Below are 12,993 nucleotides of genomic sequence, written 5' to 3' on the forward strand. Positions count from 1 at the left end.
TTCATGTCCAGGCAGCAGAAAGGGCCTCGGCGTTTAAAGATCTACTTTTGAAAGACACCTGTAGGGAACTCTGCAGCTCAGTGGGAGGAAGCATCAACCCCGCAGGGATGGGAAATCTGTGCCTCCCGGACGTCCGCACAAGGGGCGTGTATGTATTGACCGATCCACTCAACCAGTGCTCCTGCTTATTGTCCTCGGCCTTGAGTCAGCCTGCTCGTGTGCTTCAAACCAGGCGCACGCTGTAGGGCCTTGCAGAGCCAGGGCCTCAGCCTGTCCCTCTCGCCCGCCCACAGCAGTGCGCAAGACTGCAGCATCACACAGGATCTGGCAGGGACCTACAGAGCCAAGCGGCGTCTGTGCTGGCTTAGCTGCAGCGTGCAGCCGACCGCACTCATCTCTCATTCCCCTGGCCCTGCTCTGCATGGATCAAACCTGCCCAGAGACAGCCGGAGAGAACTAGGTCAGTGGCTCTCCTCGGGTTTCACACCTTAGCAGGTGGATTGGGCTATTCATAGACTCTGATGAGTCACCAGCATTACAGGGAAGGCTTTTCCCATCTTCCATGTAAATCACTCAGAGGCTGCCTGCCTCCAGCTCTCAGCCCCATTCCTCCCCCGCCCCAGCACTCGCAAACACAACCGATGTCTGCAGCACACAGACAGATGCTGCGGGCCCCCACCCCCGCAGGGACTCCTGGGCAGAGACCTCCAGGGAAGCCGGCTCCACGCACTCTGCAGCCCGGGATGCAGGGTGGAGGACTCTGCGCTGAGCGAGCGAATGGCTGCTTTAAAAATATAATCCAGAGAAATAACGGGATTAAGTTTTTGTTGGCTGAAAAGTAACATGGAATATATGTTGTGACTTTGCCTGGTAATCCTGTCATGCTTGCCTTTGCCTGGAGGCAGGCCATAGCAGGCCTGCTACTGCGACAGCCTCTGGGCCAAATTCAGAGGAGAGTCAACATCCTGCCCTTTAAGATGCATATTGCACTAATCCAGATGCTGTCTGGACTTGGCCATGTCAACACTGCATCAGAAGGCGTGATTCAGCACGTGTAAGCACAGAGCAAAGGTAGCTCGAGTAACAATAGCAGGGAAGCCCCTGCACCTGCCCAAGTTAGCCGTGCCAGCCCAGAACCCCAGGTACGTACTCAAACAACTGGTTCACTACGCTGCTTCAGTTCCTCAAGCTAGCTTTGATCGAGCTAGCTCAGGTACGTCCACACCTACTGCAACAAGTCCTGATTGCAGCATAGACATCCCCTTAGACTCCCCTCCACCTACCAACAGGGATTGTATCTCCCTTCCTTACGCATCACCGCGGGATTCAGCCCAGCAAGCCAGACTGAGTGGGACTCACATGCCAAGGGGCAGAAGAGTAGAGCGAAGCAGAAAAAGTAGTAAACCTCTACCCCCTCGTCAGGCTTCCCAGCGTGTCAGTGACACCAGCCTGGATTTCCTTACTCATTGGGAAGTGGGTACAGACCGATCTAAGGCAGTCGGAGCTGCACCACCTTCCACATCGCCTCTGAATTTGGCTCTTCCTATGTGACATGTGCAGGAGACCGGAGTCAGAAAGAGACCAGAACTGAGCTCCGAGAGCTGGTGAAGCCACAGGTGGCCTGGCAAGTCATGAGACGTCAAAATAAACTGAATTCTGCCCTACCCACCAGAACGCCCACTCCTGGCTCTGGCAGCAGAACAGAGCAACTAGAAAGAGAGCCAGCTTGGTAGAAAATAAGAGGGGAGACTTCTCATCCCTAATCAATGCGGGACACTCCTCTGTGACCCTACCCAATTATAATTAACTAGATATAGAGAGAAATGCAGCTTTCCCCATTCACATTTATACACCCCCTCCCTGCCCCCAACTCCTTTTCTCGGTCACTCTGCACCATGCAGCCTTCATACTGAGTATGTTGCAATGATCGAAACTTCAGAATACTGATGGAATTCCCAATGCAGTTCAGAGCTGCTGAGGTGCCTGACCCAGGTTCAGAGAAGGCAGGCTTTACTCACCCAGCACGTATGGTATTGGTCTTTCACTCCACCCCAGTCTCAGCCTATTTTTTCCCCCCTCTCCACTCTGCCTTTCGCCATTTCTCCTAAGCAGGGCAGGAGCCCTAACATCATCAGGGTAATTGTGACCGGGGTGGGGGGCTGGAATTAAGGCAGAATGAGTTTCAGCATCTCTAATTCCCAGACCTAAATGATACAGACACAGTCCGCCAGGTCTAAAGAGGGACCAGAGTCAGACACACTCGAACTCTGGGAAAATCCAGAGTTGGCGGGAAATTTGTCACCTGGGGCTCATCTCTCAGGCAATGAGGAAGTGACCAGTCACTTGTAATCCCAGCCGGTCACAAAACAAATACTTTTCAAATGTGTGTGTGAAAAGCATGTCCCTTTTTTTGCTCAAAAATTTGAGTTGCAGATGGACTCGCTCAGTCTGTTCAGCTGAATGTGCAGGAGTGAGATCTTTGAGAAATGCCAATTGTTTACTGTGGTGCAATTCTCACTCACCAGCGATGTCTGTTCTGCCTCAATCTCTCTCTGACTAGGTATCTCTTTAGGCATAACTGCTTTCTATAGATTATACCCATACAAGTAAACAAAACAGCACGTGGTGGTTAGAGAGAACCTCAGCAACAATACCCTACAGCCAGATACCCCAGAAGCAGGCCACCATTACCCCGGGCCAACAGAAATTCTTTTCAGATCCCCCTTTTTGCTGTTCTATATAATAGTTTTTAACTCTGATTCCCCTCTGTTATTTTAACTATCCAATGTTGTATTAGTATTCCTTTCACCTGCTTCCTCGTATACAGGCAGGGCATTTTCTGAAACACACCTGGGCAGTCCTTCCATCCCCAACTATCCCTGAGTGAAAATGCAGTGTGCATGTCCCTCTTGGCCCCAGCAGGGCAAGCACAGGCCAGCCAGTTTCATTACTCTCTCTTTACCCTGCTTATGCTTTCTAGGAACGCCCAGGCCACAGCTCCCCAGGGCGCAGTACCGCCTCGCGTTAGCCTAAGCTGATTGCAGGCCCAACGCTCCCTGCCAAGGTGCTGGTGATAATGAATGAGATGCTCCAGCAGCCATGGAGATACCATGGCAACATCACACTATTGGGAAATGCTACTATACCCATCCTCACCAACTGTAGGTTAAAGCCAACACCCTGCATGAAAACAACCCTCCTCTTCTCCACTTTACAAACTGGTGGGGAAGGGGCAGGGGAGAGGGGAGGACAGTATATGCACCCAGCTGAGGCTCACCGCCCTTTTCAAGAAAAGGGCAAGGCCCAGTTTCTTCTGGTCTGGAGTGCAAGATCACCACTTGCCGGAGGAGAGAGAGTAAGGAAAGGAAACAGCTGGCCACAATCCATGCTCTGCAAGAGAGCCTGTGTCAAGTCAGGGAGCATTCAGACGAAATCACAGTCTCACGCACACAGTCTCTACAATAGAAAATTTAGCTCTAATGAGGCTACTTCCCATTCCTGCTGGAGTTCACTCCTAAGCCAGTGGGCAGCTGTGAACACTTCTGTTTGGCTCCCAGGGTGCGTTTACACTGCTCCATTAACTCAGGCTCTTGCCCCCATTTCAGTCCTTAGCCCCCTACCATCCACAGAGCAAAGTCTCTGACCTGGGGGTGGTGGCACTTCAAGCCTGGACTAGCTGACTTGGCTAGTGCAGGTGAGAAGCTTGGCTCTGCTTTACTCAGACTGGAACCCACCCACATTGCAGCAAGGATGCAGGCAAAAAGGCCACTCAAATAGCGATAGTCCTCCAGTGCCTTCCCACAATTCCCCCTCAAGGACAGCCAAGTGTTCCCACAACTGACTGGGAAAGAATCCTAGAGCATCTCAGAACAAAGGACCCTGGGATATGTCCCCACACACTCAAATGCAGAAACACTGCAGACGTGGCTACGCAGGTCAGGCTTTGCAGTGGGGCCGCTCACACTTGAGTGGGGCCAGCCCAGCTAACTGTGCAATGCAGACAGCGTGCAGTGACCCTGGTAGGACAGAGAGGAGGAGCGAGGCTAGACAGGCCCAGGAGACTGTCCGACCGCACCTCGTGAGCCCTTACAGTTAGCTTTGATCACCACGTTTTCATCTTCAAAAAACCGGAACAAACCAGACAGGTGCAATCTGTTAGCAACCCGGCACTTGGCTTTCATGTCTCAGCTCTTCCTGCCTGCCTGTGTTTAGGTCAAAGTCTCTTCCGAGCAGGTGTCTGGTCTTCTTACTGGTGCGTAAGGCATCATGCATCCCTGGTACTAGACAGCACGGACAAGCAGAGCTCCCAAGCCCTGCTGCAGAGATGGATTGACAAGAAGTGACTCAGATATAAATGCAGAGATGACAATACACTCAGCCCTTCCCTTATGTGAGAAGCAGAGCTGCACCAAACAGGAGATGTTAAAAGGTAGAATGAGACAAATAAAGGTAGAGAGAAGCCAGAAGCTCTTCTTCCCTACAGGCCTTCTGGACCCAGCCTGCAGCTTTCCCTGCTTAACCCCACTGATGATTTTGCCTAGCAGCTCCAGTCCTGCTCCATAATCTTCCTGGGTTACAATTCACTGATTGTCTTCCCTGAATGGATCTCAAAGCATCATAATAAAAACGATGAACCCATCCCCCCTCCCCCCCATGAGGTGGATATTATCACCTCCGTGTGACTCATGGGGAAATGAAGGCACAGAGAGGCTAGGTAACTTACCCCAGGCAAGGCCAGTTGCAAAGCCAGGAACAGAAGCCAGATCTCCTGACTACCAACCCTGTGCTTTAATCACTAGACAACACTTCCTCCAAGGCCACAAGCTTCACTTGTGTTCTCTGAGACCCATTACATACCCGTTCAGTATAAAACACAACCTGCAGACACGGCCGGTCACCTCAGAGCAGGGGGCTTTCAAACACAGAGTCAGGGCAGATCGCAAAAGTTCTTTGCAGGTTAATTTCTTTGCAACCTCTCCCATTCCAATCACTCACAACAGATCTCAGCTCCTTAAGCCCAGCTCCGCAACTCCCGCTTAGCAGCTCCATTCAGCCAGTCAGACAGTGTTTCCCAGGGCGACAGCTGTTCGAGTAACAAGAATTCTGCCACGTTTCAACAAATTCCTCCGCAGAAGCACAATAATAATACTTAGCACTTTTAATCTCCCAAGTGCTTATCAGATATTAGTTAACCATTAAACTCCCTCACTCCTGGCAAACAGAATGTACTCCAGCACTTTATTTTGATGGGCAATATGTATACACGCACACACCGGGTATCTCTAGATCTATAATTATCTAGAGAGATGGAATAATATATCAAGTCACAAATCTTGGACCCGCTAGCGAGTTCCTCCTCAATTCCTTCTTTCTTTCTTCATTTCAGATCGTACCATTCCAATCAGCCTCCTTCTGCCACCACCAATCCTTCCTCCTGCATGGAATAAAGTCACAAGCCCTTGTTAGTGACATAAGAGTTCCCATGGCTACAGGCTGAGAAGTGACAGCCAACCTATTTAACGTTGATGCACAAAGAGGCAGAAAAGGAGACAGTTACTGACAGGAAGAGATTATGCATTTGTCTTTAATCACCTGCAAGAGAGAGACGGGGAAAGAGTGGGGAGTGAGGAAGTGTTACATTCAAATCAGCCAGGGCTTTCCGACAGAGTGCTCATTACCGCATAGCACATTAAGAACTTGGGTTTTTTTAAAATTCACAGTTTATAACAATCAGCCACTGGAATCTTGACACCGAGAGCTGCTTCCTCGCTGGAATTTTCCATCTCTTTACTGCACATGCACACACAAGTCGGCTCCCCTAGGGCTCCTGACAAGTAGCTGGGGAGATGCACTGGGTTGGTCATCGGGCTGGTCATCATACCGTCAGTGTAGCTCACGAGCGGTTGACTCGCGACAAGAGGCCGGACGGCTCTCTGGTACGTGGGAGCAGAACTCTCCATCTGGCCCATCGGCTTATCTTTGGGAGGTCTTTTAAGGCACCACATAACTGGGCTCTATTCCCGGCTCTCCCGTTGAGGCCTCAGGAAATCACCTTTTCAAACGTGCCCATGAGCTTTGGATGCCTCTGGGTTGTAGATGCCAAACTCAACACCCCTCAGGCCTGGTTCTCAGAGGCGTGAGTACTGGTTGCTCCCATGGAAGCCAAGGCACTCAAGCCACCTCGAGGTGGGTGGAGCTACAGGTGCTCAGCACCTCTGAAAATCAACCCCAAGACGGGTATTGCAAAACGAGCCACTCAAAAACTAAGGCATCTATAGGCAATTGCAGCCCACATTTGAAGAGACAGGCCCTAGCGTCTTCATGCCTCAGTTTCACAATTTGTGAAACATGGTACTTTCCCTACCTCAGAGGGCTGTCCTGGAGCGAAACGCATTAGTGTTCATCTGTGCTTTTGAGATCCTCGCCTGGCAGGCACTACTGGGAAGCACAGTATGAGACAGTAGCTCAGCAGTTTGGAAATCAGCCTCCTAGTCCAGTCTCCGCCACTAGTCTGCTGGGTGACCTTAGTCAAGCAATTTCCCCTCAGCCTCAGTTTCCCCTCCCACCCTCAGTCTTGTCCATTTAGATTGTGAGCTCTTTGGGGCAGGACCCGTCTCATTGTGTTCGTACAGCACCTAGCACAACGGAGCCCCAGTTGAGATTGGGGCCTCTAGGTGCAATTAAAACTAATAATACTGTAGTGTGGCTCAATCCAATGGGCTGCTGCCGCCATTGATTCCATGTAGAAAAGGGAACCGAAGCCTCTCTTACAGAAGAATTTCCATGGACCCAGCAAAGGGGAAAGAAAACCACCAGGGAAGGGCAGTCAGATTTGAGTGGAGCAACATGGTGACAGTTCAATATCTGTTTTTTCCCCACCTCCATGGAACAGTGGAAAATACTTGCACGTGTCGAGGCCTTTTCCCCTCGGCACAAATTAGTTCCACTCACAACCTCCAGTCTGCGGTCTGCCACTAAGGCAAGAAACTTGTACTTAGCTTTTGGCCTCTTCACGTCACTGCCTGGAACACACTCATGGTACGCCATGCCGAGCGCAACAGGCGTTAGTCCAGCTCGCTGCACGGCCTTCCGAAAGCAAGTGGCAATGGCTCCCCACCAGCCGGGACGACGCGGCAGCTCCCTGCTTAATACCCTGGTGAGCTTTTCCAAGCCTCCAATGCGCCGTCGAACACATGTGCCAGAACGATACACAGCCCCAGAATTGCTCCCTGCAGGAGACTAGAGTCCGAAGGGCCCTCAACTGGTTTATTGACATTGTGCCCCACTCACTGAGCACCTCCCTCCACAAATCACTTTTCACTTCTGGCAGGAAGTTGGTACGGTACCTCCGTAAGTGACGCAGGAGGGGACAGGGCAAGCGATCTTTTTAAAAGGGACCATCAAGGTTGATAGGCCCAAAATTCCACTACTGCTAAAAATAGCTTCTTTTCAATCTCCTCCTGGCTCCTGAAATCTCTCTGCTCCTCCCTAGGGAGGCTGCCACATTATTACAGTTCACACACCACTTCCTGAGGCAGCCCGCCAGCCACAAACTTGGAGAACCGGGGCTCCTGGGGCACCCACAAACAGGTGTGCGAATGGGGCTCGAGAAAGCAGACTGCACAGCCTCTCCCCACCAATCAGCTCTCGTCCTGGGAGCCAGCCAGCAAGCTCTAAAATATACAAGAATCCTGCTCTACCGGTTCATTTAGGAGGGCAAAATTTGGACTTGTTTCTCTGCTGGGGGGTAGCGAAAGGCGAAGTTGTAGCAGACAAAGGCCTGATGTTTTTAGCACTCTGCTGTCTACAGCCAGTCTATACTACAGCTTTCCCTGCTGATAGAACTGCAGCGGCGATGAATTATGGAGCACGATTTTCCCAACGTAGGCAGGGCCTCAGGGAGTGAGAGTCTGGTGCGTTTCGATACACCCTGCCTGCCATTAATAACTGAGCAGGAACGCAGCGCTAGGCAGGTGTGCCTGCCAAAAACAAGCTGGTGTGCTAGGTACAGGAGTAAACTCGCCAACTCAGATGCCATCCGCTCCGTTAGATTTAATAAATCAATTACCCTACTGTCTATAACCACAGATGATCAGACACCTATCGAGATCTGAGAAGGCGTATTTGCCAAGTCTGCCAAACGTCACAATGAAGCTACTTCTGCTGGTCAATTGGTATTCAAATAACTTGCAACTCTAGATTTAACAAGGATTGTAAGGATGAAATCCTGATTCCACTGAAGTCAATGGGAATTTTGTCACTGATTTCAAGGGGCTGCATGTCACTCTATCTTAAAGGGATAAAGTCATCTTAAAAATCACCCTTTTTTACTTTCTGCTATTTTGTGTAATCCCAAAAATTACTGAGGAATACCAAATATTTCTTTCAGTCTGTTTACTCTGTGCATTTGACCACACTGGGGTCTAGTCAGTGTCTCCTGTTTGTATGGGTCTTTGTCATATGGCAGGGAAGAAGAAAACTTTTTTTTTTAAGGAAATTGTGGTTTTACAACCACAAAAGCTGGCAGACGGATGTCGGGGTCGGTGCAGCACCTGAAAATACTTTAACCTCATTTTTTTAACTGGCTCAGCTGTCCTTTCAAACAACAGCTGGTTATTAAATACACATGATTGAAAATTAGGATCTAAATATTATCTGTGGGGATCAAACCACAGTGACATTAAATTTCACATACATCTGGTAGGTTTGTAATATACACCCAACGTCAGGACCTGGATTACACATGCTGCTGCGGAAAGAAGTAACTGAAAGCTATTTCTCATTCATCCTCTGGGCAGACACTACCATTCAATGCCCAGTGGAGCAGCCCATTCATTCCTTTGATCATATCCCTCTCCCCCGCTTTCTGCCTTGCTCAGCATGTGCTTGTGGTAAAACCTGTACATTTACCAAACCCATCTCCACTCACGTTACAGATCACAGGGCAGGAAATCTCTAGTCTTTACAGCTTTGCAGCCAAAGCGAGGAACTATTTCAAAACGCAGCCGAGTTTTGCTTCTGGGGAGATTATAAAGCGAGAGCAAAGTGCCAAAAAGTTGGATTAAAAGAGGGGGGGAAAATAAAATAAAAAAATCCCACACGCACGCCCCAGCATGCAGGGAAGCACCTTTCCCGCTGCCCCAATTTGGTACCCTGAAGGCTGGTGGTTCGCCACTGTACTTAACACAGCCGTTCCTAATCTCAGAGCCCTGACAAACAGCATTACCGTCAAACCGGCTTTCCAGGCATACCCTCCCTCTCCCGCAGCACTGCCAGCCAGTGTCGGTGTGCCAGTCATCATGAAACATTAACACAGCAGCTCCAAACTCACTCCTGCTTTGTCTTCTTCCCTCTCCATCTGGGGCAACTGCTCTCCCAGGAAACATCGCTGCTTTTACTCAGGCTCACGATAAAGAGAAAAGGGGTGGGGGATGTGCCACACTAGGGTTAAAGGGATAGGGGAGGGCGGAGAGTGGAAAACTACTGATGGCAGAGACAGAAAACTCTCCCGGTTTTGTGGGAAATTAAACAAAAAGAATGAAAAGCAGCTGCCTCCTCTTTGCCTGCCACTCACACCCTGCCCAGAGTTACTCCCCTGAATCTAACGCTACTGTCTCTTTAAAAACTGTGTTAAAGAAAAGGAAATAAGCAGGCATAGCCATGCAGAAGCCATCTCCTCGGAGCAGCGGGAAGGTGTCTTCATTACCCACAAAGACAGTGACCCCACCAACTGGCTCTGAACTCTCCCCAGGCCTGGGTGCTGCAAAGGTCTTTCTGCTCAGTCCCCAAGGCAGGGGAAGGAGCAGAGCACAGCCCCTGTGTAGCAACAGTTTTCAATCAGAGGCCACATGCCCATCCAGTCATTCCTACCCTGGAGAAGAGATTGGGGCATAAAGTCAACATCCCAAGAAGGGCAGAGGAGAGAAAACTCTGATGTCCCGTTAGCCTGAGCAATATGAATGGAAACCCCGCTGGGTCAGACAGTAAGCAAAGCGAAACGCTGCTGGCTCCATTTGATTTCCCATGATTTTGTACTGTGAAACTCGGGAAAGCCACAGCCTTTCTAATTGCATGGTGTTTTCACACCTACTTTGCACGTGGGCCAGGTTATCAGGACACAGCTGGGTCCCAGCTACATTGTAACAACCCTTAGCCAGGCTGGAATCAGGTTCCAGAATAACTCAGAGCTGTTGGTTCCAAACCAAGGGAAGGCGTTGTAATTAACCATTTTAAAATACGATTCCAACTGAAATAATTTCCGACAGCTGTCTGGTGTAGACAGGGATGCTTTAACATCAAATGCAGTGGCATAATGGCCCATTTACACTGCAAAGTCCCACTGGGCTAGCATACATCTAGGCTGCAAGTCCCACTGGGCTAGCACGCAACTGTCTGGCAATTTGGGTGCAGGGCACGGCATTTAGTTTGTATTATGGCTGGGTCAGCCTGTTATAAAGCCACGTTGGGGAGCCATGTAATAGCCTGGCTTAACACTGTCCTAACACAGACCCCACTACAGGTGCCAGACAGATACCTGCTGGCAGGATTCAATATGTAGTGTGGACAGGCACCAAATGAACAAGGCAGTCACTGCAAACGTTGGGGGGGGGGGAGGGAGAGAACGACATGACATAGGGCCTGATTTTCCAAAGTGTCGAGCAACCCACAACAGCCACTGATCTTCCTGGCTCCTCAGCTCCACCTCTGAAATTAGTGATCACAATTCAATCAATCATCCTGCTGGAAAGAATAAGAACCTTTGGAATCTTCCAGCAGCCCAGGTGGTTTGGGGCCTGTGCTTTTCAACTGGGCCTGGCCATTAATCAAGAACCACTGAGAAAAATCAAGGGTTCTAGGAAGGTCATTGGAGTTAGGGCGAATGGGGTAGGGTGGGTATGAGGCTCAGCGGGGGTGAGTATGCAGGAAGTGAACATGCACACACTTGTGAACCACGCAATTAGTGAGCCACAGGAACTTCCCCACACCCGACTGCCAAGTCTGCTCTGCATGCGTCTGATCTCAGGCTGGCCAGACCCACAAGCCTCCAGAGGGGACCACTGGCTTTTCCTTTATGAGCCCAGCTGTGCCATCTCCTTCCACAACAATGCAGGAGCTCAATCATCCCCAGGAAAGCAGGAGTAGAAATGAAGATAGCCCAAAGCACCTAAAAAATACCCCCCCCCGCCACACTACATCAGCAGCCCTGTTTCAAGGAATCCTCCAGGATTGGGACCGGCACAGTACCATTTCCTCCACTTTAACCAAATCGCAGGGAATGACCCCATTCAACCAGCCTCCCCTTCTCCCCACCCCTCAATCTTCCCTTACGTCCACACAGGCCCTGCTTTCAGCGGTTGCACCTCGTAGGGAGATCAAACAGGAGAACAGCTCTGGCTGCATTAATTGGCCACATGGGATCGGTTTATTCTGCTCTTCCAGAGTGAAAAGGGGAGAAACATCATTTGAAAACCCTGACTTCCCCAATGCGTGCACAGCCTTCACTGGAGACCTGCTCAGCTGAAAGCATGCAAGAGCCACTGGCGCTTCCCGGCTTCAAGAGCTAGAGGCATAACAAAGGGGACAGAAAGTATGAAACCAAATCCTTTGTCTGGCTGCAGGACTTCCCCTCCATCTTAATCCTGATGGTGCCCAGCTTTCAGGAAGGGATTAAATATAAACCAGGGTGTGCAGGGGGTTAAAGCTGGTGAATCTCACTGGAAGTCTGCAGCAGAATCCAACCATCTGGGGAAATATTTGATGGGGGGGGAGGGGGAAGCATAATTAACCAAAGTTACACGTGGAATCAGTGAGCTCGGAAGGTTTACAAGGATGGGACTGTAAATGAAGCCAACCCAAGGATCACCATGCCGGGGGTGGGACACGAATCCATGGGTGATGGCCGCAGATGTCTAGTCCCGGTTCTTTGGGCCAGGATTTTCAAAGCCATCTAGTCGAGCTGGAGGTCCAGTTCCATTCAGTTTAGGGAACTGGGTCTCCAAATCTTACTCAACTTCGAGGGGAAATCAGCATCTGTGCCCAGTTTTCATTCCATGGCAGCCACAGAACCACAAAATCTGTGCCATACAACTCAAGAGGCCACTTTTATGCCACTGATGCTCTTCCTCTGGAGGTAACCCCTAGCTGATTCAAGTGACCCTTTCTCCTCCTGTTTCCCATACTTCCCAGCTCCACCAGTGCCATCCCTCACACCCTGCAATCTCCCATTGCAACTTGGCTCTCACTGTACGGATTCCAATCCTGCTGGCTTGAAACTGGCATACGGGAAGTGAGGTGGTGATGGCCCCACTCCCCAAGGAAGGGGAAAGTAACGGTGACGACTCCTTCCCCCTCAAGAAGCGTGTCACTGTCAGACTCACCCAAATATGTTCCTCCCACATCTCCCTCCCTCCAAAATTCCTTCATCTCTCTCCTCCAAGGCTACAGCCCTCTTCGCTCCTTCTCATAAATGCCTTTTGCCTGTGGTTTTTTTAATAAGAAAAGAATTCCTCTCAAACTTGCAAGCTGCCCTTCATGTGTCCCTTCCTCCTCCCCCCGCCAGCTATAAATATGATCTAGGAGACAGCAGGGGAGTCTTGTCTGGGCTAGCACTCAGTGGGGGAGGGTGTCCCAAGAGAACCACATATTGACTCATTTTTAAAAAGATGAAGCTGAAGGTAGATGCTGAAATATGCTGAACCCCGGAGGTGTGACTGAGATGCTGGAAGCCAAAATGAATTCGCTTTTCTGGATGCAGTAGGGCAAGTGGAAAGCATAGGATTCCTTTGTTTCATCTCTTGGGATGGTGAAGACTTTTCTGATGCTTCCATTACACAGAAACAAACAGTAACTGGATCCTGATGAAGCAGAGAAGACAGTAACATGAATGATTGAAGATCTCAGGAACTAACGATGCAGGTCAGCAACTGCAGGTATATCGCTGCTCTACAGCCAAAATGCTTCTGAAATAAATGTAGTCCAACTTTACTAATTCTG

The sequence above is a fragment of the Gopherus evgoodei genome, chromosome 8 (genome assembly GCF_007399415.2).
Source record: "Gopherus evgoodei ecotype Sinaloan lineage chromosome 8, rGopEvg1_v1.p, whole genome shotgun sequence".
NCBI classification, from domain to species: domain Eukaryota; kingdom Metazoa; phylum Chordata; order Testudines; family Testudinidae; genus Gopherus; species Gopherus evgoodei.